Source organism: Arachis ipaensis, chromosome B06 (assembly GCF_000816755.2).
Source record: "Arachis ipaensis cultivar K30076 chromosome B06, Araip1.1, whole genome shotgun sequence".
Lineage (NCBI taxonomy): Eukaryota > Viridiplantae > Streptophyta > Magnoliopsida > Fabales > Fabaceae > Arachis > Arachis ipaensis.
The window spans coordinates 57,765,409-57,777,807 of NC_029790.2; positions in this window are offsets into that span (position 1 = coordinate 57,765,409).

Here is a 12,399-nt window from a genome sequence, read left to right on the forward strand (position 1 = left end):
TAAATTTTGAAATTTGAATTTTGAATTTTGGAATTTAATTGAAATTTGAAATTTGAATTTGAAAAAAGATAAGATAAGATTTTGAAAAAGATATGATTTTTCAAAAAAGATTTGAATTTTGAAATTTAAAACTAAGATAAGATAAGATAAAAAAATTTTAAAATAAAAATCTGAAATTTTTTTTATAACTAAATAAAAACCAATAACATCTTAATTTACGAAAAAGCAAAAATAAAAAAAATAAAAACAAATCAAAAAGCAAATATTTACAATAACCAATAATAAGGCACACGTTTGCAATTCCCCGGCAACAGCGCCATTTTGACGATCTGATTCTTGCTAGTAAAAAATTTTATAAGAATAATCGCGTTGTAAGTATAGTTTCTAAACCAACAGAGAATCCTTTCGTACAAAAGTTTGGTTGTCACAAGTAACAAAACCCAAATAAATTTATAACCGAAGTATTTAAACCTCAGGTCGTCTCTCAAGGAATTGCAGGGAAGTATGGTTTATTATTGGTTATGGAAAAGGAATATTTTTGGGTTTTTTGAAATAGAGAACAAGTAATTTAAATAGCAAGAAAAATAAATTAATAATTATAAAATCTCTTGGTAAGGTATGAGAACTGGAAATCCTATCCTACTTATCCTTATCAGGTGTGATGAGAATTGGATTTTCGCTCCCACTTAGTTAACCCTTATTAAATAAAGGAAAGTCAAGTGGACTAATTACTTTGATCCTCAAGTCCTAGTCAACTCCTGTGGAAAGACTAGCTTTAGAGCGATCCAAATCAATCAGCAATTCCCAATTTTCAATCAACTGCTGAGTTTGACAACTCAAGTGTTACCAATTACTTAACCAAAGCCAAAAGGGAAAATAAATCTAAATTAAATTGAAAGCATCATAAATAGAATAGAACAATCATTAATCTGAAATACCTCAAATTGCATTAAATAGAATATTCAAATCTTAACATGAAGAGTTCATAAGCCAATTAGGCAACATAAGTCAAATACAAGTAAAAGCATTAGAGTAAATAAAAGTAGAAGAGAAACATAAATTAAAAGAACATTAAACCTGGCATTGAAGTAATAACCATAAAGTAAAAGAAATCCTAATCCTAAAACCTAAGAGAGAGGAGAGAGCCTCTCTCTCTAGAAAAATACATCTAAAAACTAAAATTATGAATTATGAGATGATTCTTATGAATGAATGGATTCCCCCACTTTATAGCTTCTAATCTGTGTTTTCTGGGCTGAAAACTGGGTCGAAAACAACCCAGAAATCGCTGGAGAAGAAATCTGCCATGCTGATTTTCGTCATTGCAACGCGTCCGCGTGGAACACGCATTCGCGTCGCCTAGGTCTATGGCCACTATGGTAAATTATACATCAAATCGAAGCCCCGAATGTTAGCTTTCCAATGCAACTAAAACCGCCTCATTTGGATCTCTGTAGCTCAAGTTATGACCGTTTTAGTGCGAGAGGATCAGGCTGACAGCTTTGCAGTTCCTTCAACTTCTTCTATTCCTTCCACTTTTGCATGCTTCCTTTCCATCCTCCAAGCCATTCCTGCCCTGTAATCTCTGAAAACACTTAATACACATATCACGGCATCGAATGGTATAAAGGGAGAATTAATATTAATGAAATTATGGTCAAAGGAACATGTTTTCAATCATAACACAAAATCGGGAAGGAAAATATAAAACATGCGATTTCTATGAATAAGCATGAGAATAATGGATGAAAAACCACTCAATTTAGCACAATATAAACCATAAAATAATGGTTTATCACTGTCTTAGTGAGTGCTATGGTGCTTCAATTGCTCACCCAGGCTTGTCCAAGCCCGAAAAAGTTAACTTAGTGAGCGTGGCGCTCACTTTGGTAACGAGTGCTACTCCAAATGTTGGCTTTTGAGTGTGGTTTTTGGGCCTTAAAGATTCTTATCACTTGTGCTTCAATTTGATGTCAAATATAGATTGTTATATATCGATGGAAAGATCTGAATGTCAGCTTTTCAATGTAACTAGAAGCGCATCAATTGGACCTCTGGAGCTCAAGTTATGCCCTTTTGAAGAAGGCATGGTCATGCTGTCAGCGCCCAGTTAACAAAAGTGAATGCCCAGTTAATTTAGTGAACGCTCCCCTTGCTTCCAAGCTGAGTTTCATGAGAAAGTTAACATTTGTGAACGCCCAGTTAACAAAAGTGAACGCCCAGTTAACATTTTGAGTGCTGATTGTGAAAATGGAGCACGCTTTCTTGATTTAGTTATGGGCCACGCTTTTAAAAGTGTGGCCTAAGGCTCCAAAGTGTGCCTCAACTCCAAATTGTGCCCAAAATTCCTCTTTTCTTCTTTTTAGCTTATTTTGTGCTTCTTTTTTGCTTCTTTTTCTTCTTATTTCCTACAAAGTTTATAAAATCAAAAGATCAAAGAAATATACCATTTAAGCACAAAAGAATGCAATATTTAAGCAATAATCATCTATTTCTTCCTTGAAACAAGCTTTACATTCTCTCATTAGCTTCTCCTTTTGGGTGCTTTATCCCATGAGTTGATAACAAAGCTACGACTTCTAAATGCTTTGTTTTCAAGTATTACCACTTGATACATAAGCACCACAAGCATTTAATTTGAGGACTTCTTTAAGCTCATTTGTTTCTTTTCTTCACTCTCTAATCATTGATGCTCAAAGCCTTGAGCTTTGAGGGAGTGCATTTGCACTTGAGCCTAGCCTTGACTCTAAGTGTTTTGTTTTCAAGCTTTTTGTCTGATACATAAACACCACAAGTACTTAACAATTATCATTGGTACTCAGAGCCTTCAGCTTTCTCATTCTTTCCCTTTTTCTTTTCTTGCTTTAATTGTATTTGCTTCTTCAAGGTTTTTATGATTTCAAAAATTTCATAAAATGTCCTAGATAAAAACTTTAATTAAATAAGATATAATGCAATTGAGCAACAATTGATCATGCTAGCCTTCCAATACTTGTATGCACATGCTAAATTCTTCTGTAATAACCTTGTTTGTTTATAATCATGATACTTTATTGCTTTTGAATTCACAAAACTCAAGTTGGTAGTCATAATGTCACAGCAACATGTTATAAATCAAGATTCAGGCTATGCTTATTCATACCACACATATGTACAGAGAAGATAAAGACAATCATGCAAATTTACAGTGCTGGAAGTAATTAGGAGGAGAAAGGAGCGTTACCACCTTGTAGTTCATTTTCCTTGTTGTTGTCCTTTTCCATCTATTCTACCCTTTTCCTTGCCAAACTCAGAATTCTTGCTCATCCTCAAGCAACAATTAGAACAATGGCTGATGACATGTCACCATGTCATGTTTTTCTATGCTTTTTCCTTTGTTTTCAAAAGGTTTTATGCACTTTCTTGAGCCATAAGCAAGCCAATTGGGTAGATTTTCATGTTTTCTTTGATTCAATCAACCATGGATGAATTAATGCAATTTCATGAGATTTTATGCTATAATTGTCATATATTATGAAAGAATAACAAACTCATGATTTTGAGCATAGCTTTGATGTGTTTGGTTGATTGATGATAGGTGAAAAGAGTTTTGAAGAAGGTTGAAGGAAGAAGGAATGGCTAGGAGCAAGAGAGAACAAAAAGCTTGAGCAAAAGTTTGCCTCAAACTTTAGCTCAACCTTTTGGAAGAATTGAAAACACTCTAGAGAAAAAAAGCTTGAGCAAAAGTTTGCCTCAAACTTTAGCTCAAACTTTTGGGAGAAAAGCTTAAGCCAACGTTTGCCTCAAACTTTTTGGCAAACGTTGGCATCACAAAATCAATACCCTGGAGGAAAAAGCTTGCGCCAACATTTGAGGTCAAACTTTTGCTCAAACGTTGGTGCCACAACAAACACACCCTGGAGGGAGCAAAAGCTTGCGCCAACGTTTGACCTCAAGCTTTTTGGCAAACGTTGGCGCCACAAGGCATACAAGGGGTATACTTCCAACAAGAATAACTTGAGATACAGAGCTCCAAATGAGGTGATTCAAAAAGCAATGGAAAGTAGGAATCGAGAGCTTTCCAAGCATATATGGAATTGCATGGTGGACACTAAAATTGAGGGAGAAAACTACCCCACAATGAGCATAAACGAACATGGTGGCAACCTGCAGTGAGACCAACTGACCTCTGCACCTTCGACGGAGTATAACTCGAGCTGTAGAGCTCCAAATGATGCGCTTCCAATGGCATTGAAAAGTAGACATTCAGGGATTTTCAACAATATATAATAGTATGGGGTGGACAATGCATTTGAGCCTCCAGAACCTGGCGTTTACGTCCACTTTTGAGGTCAAACGTCGCCTCAAACGCTGCACACCAAAGCCAGCGACCTTGTCCTCTTCAAAGGAGCATAACTTGAGTTGTAGATGTCCAATTGAGATGATTCCAAGTGGGTTAGAAAGCTGACATTCAGAGCTTTCCAACCATATATAATAGTCTATATTGGGCATAAAATTTGCAACGTGACAAGAGGACAAAGTAGCCCCCAAGAGGCATACAAGAGGGATCCACGTTTGGCTCAAAGTTTGACCTCAAACTTTGGCTCAAACGTGGATGGCAGCAAGGAAGGCTAGCTGATATGAAAAGTTTGAGTAAAATTTTGACCTCAAACTTTTACTCAAGCTTTTCTGGTTCATGGCCCGGTTCACAAATGGGTTTCTCTCCAACTCCAAGAGCGATCAACAGAGGCCATCTTCAACCCAAATCCAAAGCACGCAAGGGCCCAATTGACACCACTCAAAGGCACAAGAGATAGTTAGAATAGAAATTTTATTTTAATTGTAATTTGTTTTGAATTTCATTTTTATTTTGTAAAAATGCCTATAAATAGGCATCTGTTTCATTTTATTAGGAAGCGAGCTCCACTAGGGAGCATTAGGAATACAGAACTCTCTCTCTTTAGTTTTTCTTTTTGTTTTGAATCTTGGGTTGAGAATTGAAGAAATTCTGTTTCAATCTCACCTTGAGAATTCTCTCTGTTTTCTTCTTCTGCAAACTTTCAAGTGAATTGTGATTTGAATCAAAATTTGTTTCATCGCTTTCATCTTTAATTTTCCTGCATCTTGTTTGCTAGCGGATCAAGGAAGGAATTGAGATCTAGACTTGTTTTCTAGTCTCATTGATTTCCTGAGATCTTCAACCTCTCATTTAGATATTGCAATTGAGCTGCATTTTATTTTCTGTTCGGTTCCTCAATTCAATTTACATTAAGCCTGCTGCAAATCTCATTTAGATTTCCTGCACAATTTTAAATTCCTCTGCAATTGCTCTAAGTTCTAATTCACTGCAATTTTGCTTCTCTATTTACATTGCTCCCAATTTACTTTCCTGCAATTTAAGCTTGCTGCAAGAGTTTTGAATTATGATATATTGCTCTATTTAATTTCCAGCACCCCAGCCCCTTTACTTTTCATGCAATTTACTTTTCTTGCAATTTAAGTTTCAGCTATTTTACTTTCTTGCTCTTTAAGTTTTCTGCCCATTTACTTTCTGCACTTTAAATTGTCTTGTTACTTACTTTCTGCTGCACCAATTATCACACAATTCACTCAATGTTAGCTTTACTAAACTAATCACCCACTAAAGTTGCTTGATCCATCAATCCCTGTGGGATCGACCTCACTCTAAGTGAGTTTTACTACTTGATGCGACCCGGTGCACTTGCCGGTTAGTTTCGTGTGTTTGGAAAATTCGTTTTCCGCAAAAACACCATCAATGGCTATGGGGCTAAGATGGATCATGAGTGTCTCACACAATGAAATGTTAGTAGTACATTTGTTTAAGCAAGCAAAATAATCATCAAGGCACAGGAAACAGAGACATTGTGATTGCAAACATAAGAGGGTGTGCATGATACATTGCATAAAGAATAAGTGGCACACCAAACTTAGTGTGACACTCTCACTTGGAATTGATACAAGTATCTAGTATGGATTGGAAACAAATTTTGTTGCATAGCAACACCAAACTTAAAATGCAATCCTATGTCAATTTATTTGAACTAAAACTATACAAAGGGAACTGTTATATATTAAATACAATCACCAAGCAAAGAATCTATCATGAATAAAGATTTCTTGGTGAGGTATTTAACAACAACAGTTAAGGAGCAAAATAAATGAAAGCTTTAAAAACAAAGAAATGAGTAAAATAAAGAGAATAATAAAAAATCAAACCAAAAGAAAGATAATACTGTAAAGGCATTATGGTTATGCAGACAAGTGGTGTTGCTGGATTTCTTGCATAGAGAATTAAGTGGCACACCAAACTTAGAGACTTGGTGTGACACTTTCAATTTAGAATTGATGCAATCATCCATAAGGTTTGAAAATAGATTGTTGCAGAGCAACACCAAACTTAGAATGTAAGCATATGCCAATTTATTGAAATTAAACAAAGCAGACAGGAAAAATAAACAAAGCAAAGGAATGAAATGTTACCTAAGGTTGGGTTGCCTCCCAACAAGTGCTCTTTTAGTGTCTGGTGCACGAAATCGTGATCGTTCATTCCTTGGTAACGGCGTGAAAAACTTTATAAGCGCATTCATAATCTTAGTTCTTTGTCACAACTTCGCACAACTAACCAGCAAGTGCACTGGGTCGTCCAAGTAATAAACCTTACGTGAGTAAGGGTCGATCCAACGGAGATTGTCGGCTTGAAGCAAGCTATGGTCATCTTCCAAATCTCAGTCAGGCGGATTCAAATGGTTATGGTGAATTGATAGTTAAAATATAATTAAAATATAAAATAGGATAGAGATACTTATGCAATTCATTGGTGAGAGTTTCAGATAAGCGTATGGAGATGCTTTTGTTCCTTCTAAACCTCTGCTTTCCTACTTTCTTCATCCAATCATTCATACTTCTTTCCATGGCAAGCTGTATATTGGGCATCACCATTGTCAATGGCTACATCCCGTCCTCTCAGTGAAAATAGTCCAAATGCGCTGTCACCGCACGGCTAATCATCTGTCGGTTCTCGATCATGCTGGAATAGGATTCAGTAATCCTTTTGCATCTGTCACTACGCCCAGCACTCGCGAGTTTGAAGCTCGTCACAGCCATCCCTTCCCAGATCCAACTCGGAATACCACAGACAAGGTTTAGACTTTTCGGATCTCAAGAATGGCCGCCAATAATTCTAGCCTATACCATGAAGACTCTGATCGTGAATCAAGAGGCTAAGAGATATGCATTCAAGCCTGCTTTCATGTAGAACAGAAGTGTTTGTCAGGCATGCGTTCATAAGTGATAATGGTGATGAGCATCACATAATCATCACATTCATCATGTTCTTGTGTGCGAATGAATATCTTAGAGAAGAAATAAGCTTGAGTTGAATAGAAAAACAATAGTACTTTGCATTAATTCATGAGGAACAGCAGAGCTCCACATCTTAATCTATGGTGTGTAGAAACTCTACTGTTGAAAATACATAAGTGAAAATAGGGTAGACATGGCTGAGAGGCCAGCCTCCCATGGAGGTCTCAGAACATAAAAGTTACATAGTGTGTTCCCCTAGATGTGAAATAAATCACTAAAAGTAGTTTTTATACTAAACTAGTAACTGGGGTTTACAGAAATGAGTAAATGATGTAGAAATCCACTTCCGGGCCCACTTGGTGTGTGCTTGGGCTGAGCATTGAAGCTTTCACGTGTAGAGGTCTTTCTTGGTGTTGAACACCAGTTTGTAACTTGTTTCTGGCGTTTAACTCTGCTTTGCAACTTGTTTCTGGCGTTTAACGCCAGAATAGGGCAGAAAGCTGGCGTTAAACGCCAGTTTGAGTCATCTAAACTTGAGCAAAGTATGGACTATTATATATTTCTGGAAAGCCCTGGATGTCTACTTTCCAACACAATTAAGAGCGCGCCATTTGGACTCCTGTAACTCCAGAAAATCCACTTTGAGTATAGGGAGGTCAGAATCCAACAGCATCTGCAGTCCTTCTTCAGCCTCTGAATCAGAATTTTGCTCAAGTCCTTCAATTTCAGTCAGAAAATATCTGAAATCACAGAAAAATACACAAACTCCTAGTAAAGTCCAGAAATGTGATTTTTAATTAAAAACTAATAAAAATATACTAAAAACTAACTAAATCATACTAAACACTATGTAAAAACAATGCAAAAAAGCGTATAAATTATCCGCTCATCAGTGTCATTAGCTTGACATGTTGTTCTTCACTTTCTTCCTCTTCTTCCGGTTTGTTAAGAGGAATGACCTCAAGGGGGGAGAAAATTCAGCTATTGTCCCCTATCTTGGTCTCTCCTCAGCAAGCTTCCTTTTGTTAATGGCTTGATTGAGCTTGCTTGTTGGATCAGGGGTAGGATTGGTGCTCTTGTTAGTTGCCTTCACTTCTTAGATATCAGGACTTGGTGGTTGTGTGATGGTTGGAGCATTATCTTCATCAAAAGCCTTTTGAATTGGTGGTTCAATGAGCCCTTCATCTATGCACTTCTCTGCTTCAATTGAGTGTGATTTCTCTTGATTGTCTTCCTCACTTTCTTGTTCCTCCACTTCCTCCTTTGCAGATTGTTCCTTATCCTGAATTCTTGGCACTCCTAAGTTTCTCCTGTTTTGCTCTAAGTGCCCCTCCATCTTCTTGAAGAAGATTTCTTTCCAGGATTGTTCGAATTGATGGTTCAATGAGTCCTTCATCTATGTAATTCTCTGCTTCACTTGAGTTTGGACTTCTTTGATTGTCTTCCTCACTTTCTTGTTTCTCCACTTCATCCTTTGCACTCAACATCTGGTTAAATAGCACTTTCATGGAGGAGGTTTGTTGTTCTTTCTAAGATTTCTTCATCTCATCTTCATGTCTTTTAATCACAGATTCAAGTGTTGAGAATCTTTGGTTTAGGGAAGTTGGTGATGGTTGTGAGCTTTCATGTTCCTTTGTCATCTCAAGTGCAGTTTCAGGTTCAAATACCTCCACCACCTCATTTTTCATTGAAAGTTCACTTGATACAATAGCCTCTTCATCTTGTTCTTCCACTTCCTTCTTCACATCCATCAAGTGGTCTTCATCTTCCTTGCTTAGCGGTTCTGACCGTTTCCTTATGTTCTCCAAGTGTTCATCCATCTTTTGGAGGAGAATTTCTCGTCTTCTCCAGGATTGTTCGTGAATTTCCAACAGTTCTCTGGACTTTTTGAAGGGGATCCTCAGCTACTAGCTCAAAAGATGAAGGTTGAGAGAAATTTTGTAGATATAGATGTGTTGTGGTGAGATTATTTTGAGTGGTATGGAATGAATTTTGTGAATTGTGGAATGAATTTTGTGGTTGGTATGGATCGTGGAGGAAACTTTGTGTTGAGGCATCATCAAGTGATGAAGGATTTTCATATGAGAAACTGGGGGGGTGAGGGTGGACAATTTTGCATGAATGAATTGAAGGTTTGCTCAAGTGATGATGGCTCTTGATTAATGGAGTATGACACATCGAGTGTTCTCTGATTTTGATCCTCCTAATCACAACTTGAAGAATTGTGGAATTCATCACAGTTTGTATCATCTTGTTGCAGTGGAGGACAATCTTACATGAATTTATTGAAAGTACACTCTAGTGAAGATGTCACTTGATGAACACATTATGGATCACTAAGATCTCTTTGATTTTGACTTTCCCAGCCACAATATGAATATTTGTTAGACTTATTAAAATCTGGATCATATTGTGTCTCTAAGAAGTGTCCCATTTCACTTGATTGTTCACACTCTTATTGACATGTCCAGACACCATGAGGGTAATGACATAAATCATCTTGGGGTTCTGGATCATATCTCATGTGAATTGCTTCATCCTCTATCATTTCTTGGTAATATTCGCAGCCATCATTAGGATAATGATTTGAATCATATTGTGATAGTGGGCAATATTCCATGAAATTGTCTTGCTCATCTTATGGCTCGGAAGCATATCTCCATTGATTGGAGTGCTCAGAATCTGTGATTTCTTGGTGATATTCCCAGCCACCATTAGAGATTAGTGATGGTGGGTAATATCCCATAAAATCTGTTTGATTGTAAGATGAGTTGAACTCCATTTGAATTTTGTAAAATACATCATCAATTAAAATCAAAATTCATGTCTCAGATGAGATTTGCTTAGTGAGGCAAAAACATAAACACCTTGGTTTCAGCAGAAAAAAGAAAATTAAAAGAACAAAAACAAAGAAAATGCTTAATCTAAACTTCTCACCCACTTAATCATTGTTGATCTAAATCAATCCCCGGCAATGGCGCCAAAAACTTGATAAGGGAAAATTAGATTTCCACACAAAACTCACCGGCAAGTGTACCAGGCCGCATCAAGTAGTAATAACTCACAAGAGTGAGGTCGATCCCACAGGGATTGATGGATCAAGCAACTTTAGTGAGTGATTAGTTTAGTCAAGCTAACAGTATTGAATGGAGTGAAAATTTGATAACAGAACGTAAATTACAGTGAATTTAAAGTTACAGAATGTAAATGAGCAGAAACGTAAAGAGCAAGGAATGTAAATTGACAGAATCTTAAATGACAAGAAAGGTAAATTGCATTAAATGTAAAGGGGTCTGGGTGCTGGAAAATTAAATGAAAGCAGTAAATTAGAACTCAGAACAATTACAGAAAATTAAATTGCAGGAAGATGTAGATCCGATTGAATCATGAACATAAACAGAAGGTAAAATTGCAGAAAAGGAAATTGGAGAATAGGATTGTAGAAATTGAAATTTGCATAAACTGAATTCAATGTAACTCAAATGTAGAAAGTGCAGAAAAATAAATGTGTATCAAAGAGAGCTTTCTATTCAATCCTACTCCTACTCCTATTGCTCTCTAGCAGAGCCAACCTCCCTAATGAAATGAAATTGATGCCTTTATATAGGCTTTACAAAATGAAAAATGAAATTAAAATTGAAAACAAATTAAAATTCAAATGAAATTCCTAATCTAGCTTTTTCTTGTGCCTTTGAGTCATGTTAATGGGCTTTGCTTGGTTTGGCCTTGAATGAGAGTGGATCCGGATGCATTTGGTTCAAGTGAGTTAAGGTGCATTGGAGCCTTCCAGTGGAGAGCTCAGTTCACTTAAGTGAACGCTATGTTCACTGCTCCAAGCATGCTTCCTCACGTGCTTCCTTGGTGGGCATTTGATTCCTCGCATCACATTAGTGAACACTACGCTCAATATTTGAGCGCTACCTTGCTTTGTTGAGTGCTGCCTTAGTGAGCAATTTGGTGCTTCAATTTCTCACCCAGGCTTGTCCAAGCCTGAAAAAGTTAACTTAGTGAGCGTGGCGCTCACTTTGGTAACGAGCGCTACTCCAAATGTTGGCTTTTGAGTGTGGTTTTTGGGCCATAAAGATGCTTATCACTTATGCATCAATTTCATTTCAAATATATATTGTTATATATTGTTGAAAAGCTCTGAATGTCAGCTTTCTAATGCAACTAGAAGCTCTAAATGTAGCTCAAGTTATGGCCTTTTAAAGAAGGCATGGTCATGCTGTCAGCGCCCAATTAACAAAAGTGAACGCCCAGTTATCTTTAGTGAATGCTCCCCTTGCTTCGAAGCTGAATTTCATGAGGAAGTGAACATTTGTGAATGCCCAGTTAACAAAAGTGAACGCCCAGTTAACATTTTGAGTGCTGATTGTGAACATGGAGCACGCTTTCTTGATTTAGTTATGGGCCACGCTTTTAAAAGCGTAGCCTAAGGCTCCAAAGTGTGCCTCAACTCCAAAATGTGCCCAAAATTCCTCTTTACTTCTTTTTAGCTTATTTTGTATTTTTTTTTTTTGCTTTTTTTTTCTTCTTATTTTCTACAAAGTTTATAAAATCAAAAGATCAAAGAAATATACCATTTAAGCACAAAAGAATGCAATATTTAAGCACTAATCATCAATTTCTTATATGAAAAAGCATAGAAAAATATGACATGATGACATGTCATCAATGGGTGCACAAGCTTTGGAGTCTCAAAAGCCTTGGAAAATACAAGCTTGGGGGGGATTTTAAGGAGGTTTGATGAGAGCTCTCCATAAGTCCAACTTAAGGACAATAAACCAAAGTGCTAGGTGGGAGACACCCCACCATCGTAACATTGTTCTTACCCTTTTTCTTGTATATAATTTTGGTTTATTGCATTTTTGCATATTTTGGTTTGCTTAGGATTAGTTTAAGTTTGAGTTTAGTAGGTAAATTTGCATGTGGGTCAAGAAATTTTGGATGTTCGAATGTTTTTGGGGTTGAGCTTTCATTGAACTAAGGCTTGGTACCTTAGAATTTCGAAGCAAAAAAATTTTTGAAACATGGCATCTGTGCGTGCGCACCATGCTGTGCGTATGCACAAAACTGCATTTTTTGCCACCTGTGCGG